This window comes from Pseudophryne corroboree, chromosome 11 (assembly GCF_028390025.1).
Source record: "Pseudophryne corroboree isolate aPseCor3 chromosome 11, aPseCor3.hap2, whole genome shotgun sequence".
In the NCBI taxonomy this organism is placed as follows: Eukaryota; Metazoa; Chordata; class Amphibia; order Anura; family Myobatrachidae; genus Pseudophryne; species Pseudophryne corroboree.
The window spans coordinates 79767870-79780148 of NC_086454.1; positions in this window are offsets into that span (position 1 = coordinate 79767870).

The following is a 12279-nucleotide window of genomic DNA, read 5'->3' on the forward strand; positions in this document are numbered from 1 at the left end:
TTGCCTCATATCATTCAGTGACTTGCTTCCCAGCAGTTTCCCAGTCCTGAACTATTAGCCCCAGCTACCTGCAGTCTATCTGTTGTCCTCAATAAATATATGAAAAGGATTTACCTTCGTCCTCCTTGTTTCCAGCACTCGGGTGCATCTGCTCCTTCAGTTGGACTGAGTCCAACGGATCCACAAACACCACCTGCCCCGACAGTAAGCACTGGCCACATGGATCCAACAGGTGACCAGGCCTCCGGAGAAGATGCTATGGCCCACATTCTCTCACGCTTGGAGATTCAGGAATCAACTCAGTCTCCAATTGTGCAATTCATGCAAACCATGTCAGATCGGATAGAGGCTCTACACGCGGCCATTAGGGCCCCACAGTCCCCAGCTCTGGTAGCTTCTTCCTCTGCAGTGGTTCTCCGGTGACAGTTTCAACTTCTCGACTGCAGCTACCACCACCTAGCAAGTTCGATGGCTCTCCGAAACTTTGTAGGGGATTCCTTAACCAGTGTGAAATCCAGTTTGAGCTCCAGTCGGCCAATTTCCCATCGGACCACACCAAGATCGCATATATAATTTCTCTCCTCACTGGTCTAGCATTGGAGTGGGCGTCTCCGATTTGGGAGAGGGGACCCAATTCTCTTCAATTATACTGACTTTGTTTCTTCATTCAGAAAGATCTTCGACGAACCAGGCCGAACCACCTCAGTGTCTCTTGAGATCCTTCGTCATCAGCAGGGCTCGCGTCCTGTCAGTCAGTATGTGATCCAGTTCCGTACTTTATCTTCTGAATTGAAATGGAATGAGGAGGCTTTAATTGCTGCCTTTTGGAACGGCCTTTCAGACAGGATTAAGGATGACTTGACGGTTCAGGATGTGCCCACAAAGCTGGATGATCTGATTTCTATTTGCAACAAACTGGATTTGTGGTATAGGGAATGTTGTCTGGAGAAATCCAAGTTCGAACGTCCAAGTCTTCGTTTGCGGTTAAGACCTAGGCAAGATCCCTCGTCATCTCCATCCGTTTCAGCAACTGAAGAGCCGATGCAAATCGGTCACTCTCGGCTTTCGGAGGAAGAACGTTCTCGCCGCCGCCAGGGGAACCTCTGTATGTATTGCGGTTCTTCAGATCACTTTTGTGAAGTCCTGCAAACTCCGGCCGGAAAACTCCCGCTCCTAGCTTACTCCAGGGAGGTTAAGCTAGGAGTTACCTTGGAATCACGTACTGGAAAGGAGCCAACTTTGCCCATTTATTTGGAAGTTCCATCTTTTGTCCTTTTAGTCTCAGCTCTTTTAGGCTCCGGAGCAGCTGGGAACTTCATTTCTTCCACCTTCATCCAGCAATTTAAGATTTGGACTGTGCCCTTGGGACAGGCAATCGCTGTTACGGCGGTGGACAGGAGTCGAATCCCTGAAGGTATCATCACCTCTCAAACTACCTATCTTAGAATGAAAATGGGCGTATTACTCTCCGAATACATAACTTTCCTCGTGATTCCCAAAGCCTCTCATGACGTAATTCTTAGACTACCTTGGTTACAAAAACATAATCTGAAACTTTTTTGGCGAACTATAGAGTTCCAATCCCGGGGGGAGAATCCTGCACCGATACTTGTTTGGCCTCAGTTAAACCACTTTGTTCGCTTCATGTCTCTGAAATACCCAGTTTACCAGTCATACCGGGACGTCTTCAGTAAACAAGGGGCAGATTCTTAACCACCTCACCGTGAAAGGGATTGCCCAATTGATTTAATGCCAGGCAGGACTCCTCCCAGGGGTCGAATTTACCATTGTCAATGCCTGAGACTGCAGGGGCCGGATTATTTTTTGTCAAGAAAAAAGATGGGAGGCCTGCGACCATGCATTGACTACCGGGGTCTCAATGAGATCACTATCAAAAACCGGTATCCACTTCCGTTGATTCCTGAACTGTTCGATCGAGTGAAGGGGGCCACAGTTTTTACTAAACTTGATCTTCGAGGCGCTTATAATTTGATTAGAATCCGAGCAGGGGATGAATGGAAAACGGCTTTTAATACCCGGGATGGGCATTACGAGTACCTTGTGATGCCGTTTGGTCTCTGTAATGCCCCAGCCGTTTTCCAGAGTTATGTGAATGAACTTTTTCGGGACCTTCTCTATAATTGCTTGGTGGTGTACTTGGATGATATCCTAATATTCTCCAAAGATCTAGAGTCCCATCGTCTCCAAGTTAAGGAAGTTTTAGCTCGTCTGAGGAAGAATTGTTTATTCTGTAATGTGGAGAAATGTACCTTCAAGGTAACATCCATTCCATTTTTGGGTTTTATCATTTCCGGATCAGAGCTACGAATGGATCCTGCCAAAGTTCAAGCAATTCGTGACTGGTCAGCTCCCACGTCCCTCAAAGGCATTCAACGCTTCCTTGGCTTCGCCAACTTCTACAGAAAGTTTATTAAGGGTTACTCCACCTTGGTTGCACCCATCACAGCCTTAACACCTAAAGGAGCGGATCCCTCGAATTGGACCCCTGAAGCCACTAAAGCCTTCCTTGGTTTGAAACAAGCCTTCACGTCTGTTTCCATTCTTCGTCAACCTGACCTTAATCGTCCATTTCTCATGGAAGTGGATGCTTCCACAGAGGCAGTTGGGGCTGTCTTATCCCAAGTTTACGAGGACAAGAAGATCCATCCTTGCGGTTATTACTCTCGAAGATTCCTGCCTGCTGAATGAAACTATGCCATCGGGGAACAGGAATTGCTAGCCATTAAATTAGCAATTGAAGAATGGAGATATCTTTTAGAAGGAGCTCAACATCCCATTACAGTATACACTGATCATAAAAATCTACTATATCTTCAGACAGCTCAATGTCTCAATCTGTGACAAGTGAGAGGGGCTCTCTTTTTTACCCAGTTTAACTTCAAGCTCACTTATCGTCCTGGATCCTTGAATAAGAAAGCGGATGCCCTCTCCCGATCCTTCAATTCTTCTGAATCCAATAATCTAAAAGGTGAACAAGCTATTGTAAGTCCAGCATCTTTCTTAATGACTCAAATTTCTTCAGTTCCTGTGCCTCCGCCTGGAAAAACATTTGTTGCCCCAAATCTCCGGAAACCACTATTGACCTGGGCCCATGTTTCATCTTTTATGGGTCACCCTGGGGCCCGCAAGACTCTTGAATTCATTCAGCGTTCTTATTGGTGGCCACGCCTAGAGCTGACGTTCAGGAATTTGTAGCTGCTTGTTCCAAATGCGCCGAACACAAAAACCTCAAGGGCCCACCACCAGGCTTGCTACATCCGTTGTCCATACCCGGAAAGCCTTGGACTCATACCTCGATGGATTTTGTCAAAGGGACAAAATACCATCTGGGTAGTGGTGGATAGATTTTCAAAAATGGCGCATTTCATTCCTTTAACTGGACTGCCCTCAGCCCCAGTGCTTGCCAAATTATTTGTCTCTGAAATCTTCACGCTGCATGGTCTTCCTCTGGAAATTGTTTTGGATCGAGGCATGTAATTTGTGCCCAAATTTTGGAAAGCACTTTGTTTTTCCCTAGGCATCAAACTGAATCATTCCTCAGCATATCACGTTCATCGTCTGCAGATCCACTCTGTCAGTCCCTCCATTGGTTACCTGTACTCTACCGCATTCAATATAAAATACTTTTACTCACACACAAGGCCATTAACCAAACTACACCAAGGTACATCACTTCGCTTATCTCAAAATATCTCCCAACCTGACCTCTTCGCTCTTCACAAGACCTGCGTCTCTCATCCACACTCATTACTCGCTCCCACTCACGACTGCAGGACTTTCATCGGGCTGCACCCACTCTGTAGAATGCCCTACCACGCACAATAAGACTCTCCTCTAGTCTCCAAACCTTCAAGCGTTCCCTGAAAACTCACCTCTTTGGGCAAGCGTATCAAATTCCAGAACCGCCCACATAACCTTCATAAACCTTCCTATCAAATTGCATCCACTCTGTACAGTCCACACATATCCTCACATGTCTTCTCATTCTATGCAATAGATAGGCATATGTACACAAGGAAAGGTGCTATTTCCCTATAGATTGTAAGCTTGCAAGCAGGGCCTTCTTACCTCTATGACTGTTATCACCCAGTTTGTTGTTGTTATTTCAATTGTAAAGCGCAACGGAATTTGCTGCGCTATATAAGAAACTGTTAATAAATAAATAAATATCATCCGCAATAAGATGGACAGACAGAATGTGTGATTCAGGACCTGGAGACCTTCCTTCGTTTATACATTTCATCATCACAAGATGATTGGTCGGACTATCTTCCGCTGGCAGAATTCGCTCATAATAATCTCTTCCATTCTTCTTCTGAATCCACGCCATTCTATGTCAAATATGGTTTCCATCCGCGAGTGCCGGAATTTCAACCTCTTCCGACTCAAGAAGTACCAGCGGCTGATTTAGTCCTCAAGCAGCTTTCCAAAGTTTGGACTCCGGTACGCAAGTCTTTAGTTAAAACTTCCAAACGTTATAAATCCTATGCTGATAGGAGACGAAAGGCAGTTCTCAGTTACAAGGTGGACATCGACTCATAATCTCAAGTTCAAAGTACCCTTCATGAAATTTACGCCCAGGTACATTGGCCCAATTACTATATTAAGAGTGCTTAACCCTGTGTCTTACAAAGTCAAACTGCCGTCTTCCTTCAGAATACCTAATGCCTTTCACATATCACTCCTGAAGCCTTTGATTCTCGACAAATTTCATACAGCCGTCATCGTTATGGGTGTCTTCAGTATCTCCTCGACTGGAAGGGGTATGGGCCCGAAGAGAGGTCTTGGGTGTTTGCTGAGGATGTCCATGCTCCAAGATTAATCCAAAACTTCCACTCCAAAAATCCCAACAAAGCTCGAAGGTGTTTGGAGACCACCCTCAAAGGAAGGGGGGGGGGGGGTACTGTCAGGCCGCGGCGGGTCCTGGGATCCATCCATGCTCGGTCAGCTGTCCGCGGCACTGGGCTGCGGGGGAGTGCAGCGCGGCACTGGGCGGCGGGGGTGACGGCTTCCTGGAGACAGGAGGGAGGACCTAGTGGCCGAAGCTTCCCTGTGTGTCTGCAGTATGGGGGCGGCCATGTTGGAGACCAAAGTGCAGCACCAATGAGCGTGAAGGGTGAGTGACAGCCAATCCTTTTTCCCTGCTGCCTATAAGTAGGCTGGGATTTTTGCATTCTGTGCCAGTGCTTTGTTGTAGTTACTCTGTGCCTTAGCTCTGTGCTCCCGCAGCTTATTCTGTGCATCCCCAGTTAATTGGTCCCGTCTGGCCCTCCGAGTCCTCTGCCGACTCTCGCTGCACAACACCCGCCAGTGCTCCCGTGTGCAGTCACAGTCGCCCGCTCTCGCACTAGTGCCTTCGGATTCTGCAGGATCCTCGTGGTGGTTCGTCAGCCTCCAGTCTTCACAGTTCTTCATCCACGTCTTCAAATCATCCAGCATCCAGTTTTCACAGTTCTTCATCCACATCTTCAAATCATCCAGCATCCAGTTTTCACAGTTCTTCATCCACGTCTTCAAATCATCCAGCATCCAGTTTTCACAGTTCTTCATCCACATCTTCAAATCATCCAGCATCCAGTTTTCACAGTTCTTCATCCACGTCTTCAAATCATCCAGCATCCAGTTTTCACAGTTCTTCATCCACGTCTTCAAATCATCCAGCATCCAGTGTTCATCGTTCTTCATCCCCGTCTTCATACCCTCCAGCAACCACTCTTCACAGTCCTTCAGCCTTGCCACTGCATCATTCTACAAACTCCACTTCACAATTCTTCAGTCTCGTCCTTATATCAACCTACGAACATTCTTCACAGTTATACAACCTCGGCCTCGTATCATTCAGTTACTTGCGTCCATAATGGGCAGCACAATGTGATGCTTCAGCAGAACAGATCTGCAAGGCAGCCACATGGTCTTCTATTTACACATTCATTAGACATTATACCGTACATACCTTTGCCTGTCAGGACGTTGAATTCAGGCGAAGGATTCTCCTATCTAATCAGGAGCATCCCCAACAATAAGTTGCTTTGGGACATCCCAGTGTATCCTGTGGATACCCTGTGGACCCTGCAGGAGAAATATACGTTATGATAAGAACTTACCATTGATAACAGTATATCTCCTAAATCAACAGGTTCCACAGGGATCCCACCCGGACGGACCTGATTTGAGGATCCTTTTACTCACTAAGGTCTTCCATCTTGTACGGAAGGGTGTGCATTTGTGTTCTTCTCGCCTGATTAGGGCTCTACATAATGCTCCTGCCTTGAGCTTTGGAAAACAACTGATATGCCTGAGCCAGGAGGTGGGATATTTGGACGGGCCCGTTGCATGCTGGGAGGCCGAAAAGCTTTGACCGTTTGGTGCAAATCCGCTGTCGCTCCACTATATCCCAATGTATCCTATAGAACCAGTGGACTTAGGAGAAATACTGTTATCAACGGTAAGTTCTTACCATAATAACGTATATTTCTCTAACGTCCTAGTGGATGCTGGGGACTCTGTAAGGACCATGGGGAATAGACGGGCTCCGCAGGAGACAGGGCACTTTAAGAAAGAATTTGGATACTGGTGTGCTCTGGCTCCTCCCTCTATGTCCCTCCTCCAGACCTCAGTTTGAATCTGTGCCCGGACGAGCTATGTGCTACTTAGTGAGCTCTCCTGAGCTTGCTAAAAAGAAAGTATTTTGTTAGGTTTTTTATTTTCAGAGCGATCTGCTGGCAACAGGCTCTCTGCTACGTGGGACTGAGGGGAGAGAAGCAGCCCTACTCACTGAAGATAGGTCCTGCTTCTTAGGCTACTGGACCCCATTAGCTCCAGAGGGATCGTACACAGGATCGCACCCTTGGTCGTCCGATCCCGGAGCCGCGCCGCCATCCCCCTCGCAGAGCCAGAAGACAGAAGCCGGTGACAGAAGCAAGAAGACTTCGAAATCGGCGGCAGAAGACTCCAGTCTTCATATGAGGTAGCGCACAGCACTGCAGCTGTGCGCCATTGCTCCCACACTAAACCCACATACTCCGGTCACTGTAGGGTGCAGGGCGCAGGGGGGGGGGGGGGGGGGCGCCCTGGGCAGCAATTAGAGACCTCTTTGGCAAAAGTTTGCATAATATACAGTTGGGCACTGTATATATGTATGAGCCCCCGCCAAAATTGTACATGAAAGAGGGACAGAAGCCCGCCGTCGAGGGGGCGGGGCTTCTTCCTCAGCACTCACCAGCGCCATGTTTTTTCTCCACAGCACCGCTGAGAGGAAGCTCCACAGTCTCTCCCCTGCAGTTACACGGTAGAAGAGGGTTAAAAGAGAGGGGGGGCACATAATTAGGCGCAAAAATCAATATAAACAGCAGCTACTGGGTTAACATTAAGTTACTGTGTTATTCCTGGGTTAATAGCGCTGGGGTGTGTGCTGGCATACTCTCTCTCTGTCTCTCCAAAGGGCCTTATGGGGGAATTGTCTTCAGATGAGCATTCCCTGAGTATGTGGTGTGTCGGTACGTGTGTGTGTCGACATGTCTGAGGTAAAAGGCTCCCCTAAGGAGGAGATGGAGCAAATATGTGTGTGAGAGGGTGTCTCCATCGACAACGCCGACATCTGTTTGGATATGTGTAATTAAGCACTAAGGTGAATTTATTCCACAAAAGATTAGAGAACAGACAGGAAATCTACCCATGTCTGTCCCTATGTCGCAGAGACCTTTAGAGTCTCTCAATGCTCACTATCCAAAATAATAGACACTGATATCGACACGGAGTTTGACTCCAGTGTCGACTACGATAATGCAAAGTTACAGCCAAAATGGCAGAAAAGTATTCAATATATGATTATTGTAATAAAAGATGATTTGCATATCACTGATGACTCATCTGTCCCTGACACAAGGGTACACATATTTAAGGGGAAGAAAGCTGAGGTGAATTTCCCTCCTCTTATGAAGAAAAAGAGCGGGAATCTCCAGACAAGAGACTGCAGTTTCCCACAAAGAATTCTCAGGCAGTATCCTTTCCCCACTAGGGCCAGGATATGATGGTATGATGGGAATCTTCCCCTAGGGTGTCACGTTTGCCCAAAAGGTAGCCCTGACGTAACAGCTATTCTCAGGGATCCTGTAGATAGCGTGCACATTCTGGTACACTACTCAGACCGGTGATTGTGTCGGCATGGGTTTATAGCGCTGTGGCAGCGTGGACAGGTACCTTATCAGCAGAGATTGAGACCCTAGTATGTATATAGATATACATATGTATATATAGAGATATATATATATTAAAGATGCTGTCTTAAGAGATATGTATATATAAAACATGCCCAAAGAGACATGAGTATACTGGGTCCTAGAGTCAAAGCTATGTCGATTTTTTGCTTGACGTGTCCTGTAGAATATGCAATGGACAGATGATGCCGACTTAAGAGGCATATGGAAGGCTGAGGATTGTGTGGAGAAGGGTTCTTGGACCTGGTCTCCACAGCTATAGCTGGTAATTCTGATATTTTGCCTTATATTCCTGCACAGCCTAGGAAAGCACGACATTCTCAAATGCAGCCTTTCGAATAAAGAAACAAGAAAGTCCGAGGTGCGTCCTTTCTTGCCAGAGGCGGGGGCAGAGGAAAGAAGCTGCACAACACAGCTAGTTCCCAGGAACAGAAGTCCTCCCCGGCCTCTTCAAAAATCCACCGCATGTCGCTGGGGCTCCACAGGCGGAGCTAGGCCCGGTGGGGGCACGCCTTCGTAAGTTCAGCCACAAGTGGGTTCACTCCCTGTTAGATCCCTGGGCAATAGATATTGTGTCTCAGGGATACAAGCTGGACTCTGAGAAGATGCCCTCTCACCGACGGCCCTGCCGGCTTCCCCCCACGAGAGGGAAACAGTGTTAACTGCAATTCACAAATTATATCTTCAACAGGTGGTGGTCAAGGTTCCCCTCCTTCAACAAGGAGGGGGTTATTATTCGACCATGTTGTAGTCCCGAAACCAGACGGTTCGGTCAGACCCATATTGAATTTAAAATCCCTGAACATATACCTGAGAAGGTTCAAGTTCAAGATGGAATCGCTAAGAGCGGTCATTGCAAGCCTGAAAGGGGGAGATTTTATGGTGACTTGGGACATAAAGGATGCATACCTTCATGTCCCCATTTATCCACCTCATCAGGCGTACCTCAGAATTGCGGTACGGGATTGTCATTACCAATTTCAGACGTTGCCGTTTGGTCTCTCCACGGCCTTGAGAATATTCACCAAGGTAATGGCGGAAATGATGGTGCTCCTGCGGAAGCAAGGTGTCACTATTATCATATACTTGGACGATCTCCTCATAAAAGCGAGATCAAGAGAGCAGTTGCTGAACAGCGTATCACTTTCTCTGGAAGTGTAACAGCAGCACGGCTGGATTCTATATATTCCAAAGTCGCAGTTGGTTCCTACAGCTCATCTGCCTCTCCTAGGCATGATCCTAGACACAGACCAGAAAAGGGTTTATCTCCCGATAGAGAGAGCTCAGGAGCTCGTGACACTGGTCAGGAATCTATTTAAAACCAAAACAGGTGTCAGTGCATCACTGCACTCGAGTCCTGGGAAGGAGGGTGGCATCATACGAGGCCATTCCCTTCGGCAGGTTCCATGCGAGGACCTTCCAATGGGACTTACTGGACAAGTGGTCCGGATCACATCTTCAGATTAATCACCCTATCCCCCAGGGCCAGGGTGTCTCTCCTGTGGTGGCTGCAGAGTGCTCACCTTCTCGAAGGTCGCAGATTCAGCATTCAGGACTGGGTCCGGGTGACCACGGATGCAAGCCTCCGAGGGTGGGGGGCAGTCACACATGGAAGAAATTTCCAAGGGCTGTGGTCAAGGCAGGAGACTTGCCTTCACATCAATATCCTGGAACTAAGGGCCATATACAACGCCCTAAGTCAAGCAGAGTTCCTGCTTCGCGACCAACCGGTTCTGATTCAGTCAGACAATATAACTGCAGTGGCTCATGTAAACCGCCAAGGCGGCACAAGGAGCAGGGTGGCGATGGTAAAAGCCACCAGAATTCTTCGCTGGGCGGAGAATCACGTAAGCGCACTGTCAGCAGTGTTCATTCCGGGAGTGGACAACTGGGAAGCAGACTTCCTCAGTAGGCACGACCTCCACCCGGGAGAGTGGGGACTTCATCAAGAAGTCTTCATACAGATTGCAAGTCGGTGGGAACTGCCACAGGTGGACATGATGGCATCCCGCCTCAACAAAAAGCTGCAGAGATATTGCGCCAGGTCAAGAGACCCTCAGGCGATAGCTGTGGACGCACTGGTGACACCGTGGGTGTTCCCGTCGGTCTATGTATTTCCTCCTCTTCCTCTCATACCCAAGGTGCTGAGAATCATAAGGAAAAGAGGAGTGAGAACAATACTCTTTGTTCCGGATTGGCCAAGAAGGACTTGGTATCCAGTTCTGCAAGAAATGCTCACAGAGGACCCGTGGCCTCTGCCTATAAGAAAGGACTTGTGCAACAGGGGCCCTGTCTGTTCCTAGACTTACCGCGGCTGCGTTTGGTGGCATGGCGGTTGAACGCCGGATCCTAGCAGAAAAAGGCATTCCGGATGAGGTCATTCCGACGCTGATAGAGGCTAGGAAGGATGTGACGGCTCAACATTATCACCGTATATGGCGAAAATATGTTGCTTGGTGTGAGGCCAGGAATGCCCCTACGGAGGAATTCCAGCTGGGCCGTTTTCCTTCACTTCCTACAGTCGGGAGTGACTTTGGGCCTGAAATTGGGTTCCCTTAAGGTCCAGATTTCGGCCCTATCCATTTTCTTTCAAAAAGAACTGGCTTTTCTTCCTGAAGTTCAGACGTTGTAAAGGGAGTGCTGCATATTCGGCCCCCTTTTGTGCCTCCAGTGGCACCTTGGGATCTTAACGTGGTGTTGAGTTTCCTGAAGTCACACTGGTTTGAGCCACTCAAAACCGTGGAGTTAAAATTTCTCACGTGGAAGGTGGTCATGCTATTAGCCTTGGCTTCAGCTAGGCGTGTGTCAGAATTAGCGGCTTTGTCACATAAAAGCCCCTATCTGGTTTTCCATATGGACAGGGCAGAATTGCGGACCGGGCCACAATTTCTGCCAAAAGTGGTGTAATCTTTTCATATGAACCAACCTATTGTGGTGCCTGTGGCTACTCGTGACTTGGAGGATTCCGAGTTGCTGGATGTGGTCAGGGCTTTGAAGGTTTATGTAGCCAGAACGGCTAGAGTCAGGAAAACTGAGTCGCTGTTTATCCTGTATGCATCCAACAAGCTGGGTGCTCCTGCTTCAAAGCAAACTATTGCTCGCTGGATCTGTAACACGATTCAGCAGGCTCATTCTGCGGCTAGTTTGCCGCTTCCAAAATCAGTAAAAGCCCACTCCACAAGGAAGGTGGGCTCTTCTTGGGCGGCTGCCCGAGGGGTCTCGGCATTACAGCTTTGCCGAGCAGCTACTTGGTCAGGTTCAAACACACTTGCAAAGTTTTACAAGTTTGATACCCTGGCTGAGGAGGACCTTGTGTTTGCTCATTCGGTGCTGCAGAGTCATCCGCACTCTCCCGCCCGTTTGGGAGCTTTGGTATAATCCCCATGGTCCTTACGGAGTCCCCAGCATCCACTAGGACGTTAGAGAAAATAAGATTTTACTTACCGGTAAATCTATTTCTCGTAGTCCGTAGTGGATGCTGGGCGCCCCAAGTGCGGACTTCTTCTGCAATACTTGTATATAGTTATTGCTTAAATAAGGGTTATGTTGTGGTTGCATCAGGGTTGATCTGATGCTCCGTTGTTGTTCATACTGTTAACTGGGTAAGTTTATCACAAGTTATACGGTGTGATTGGTGTGACTGGTATGAGTCTTACCCTGGATTCCAAAATCCTTTCCTTGTACTGTCAGCTCTTCCGGGCACAGTTTCTCTAACTGAGGTCTGGAGGAGGGACATAGAGGGAGGAGCCAGAGCACACCAGTATCCAAATTCTTTCTTAAAGTGCCCTGTCTCCTGCGGAGCCCGTCTATTCCCCTTGGTCCTTACGGAGTCCCCAGCATCCACTACGGACTACGAGAAATAGATTTACCGGTAAGTAAAATCTTATTTTTTCTCTCTCCAATTACTGATGCGTCTACATCCATGATAGCTTCAGGATCAGGTCCTTTCCCACCATGGAAGCTACTAAAGCTCTAATCCACACCATTGTTTCTCCCGCCTTGACTGCTGTAACCTACTCCTCTCTGTCCTGCTGCACTCCCA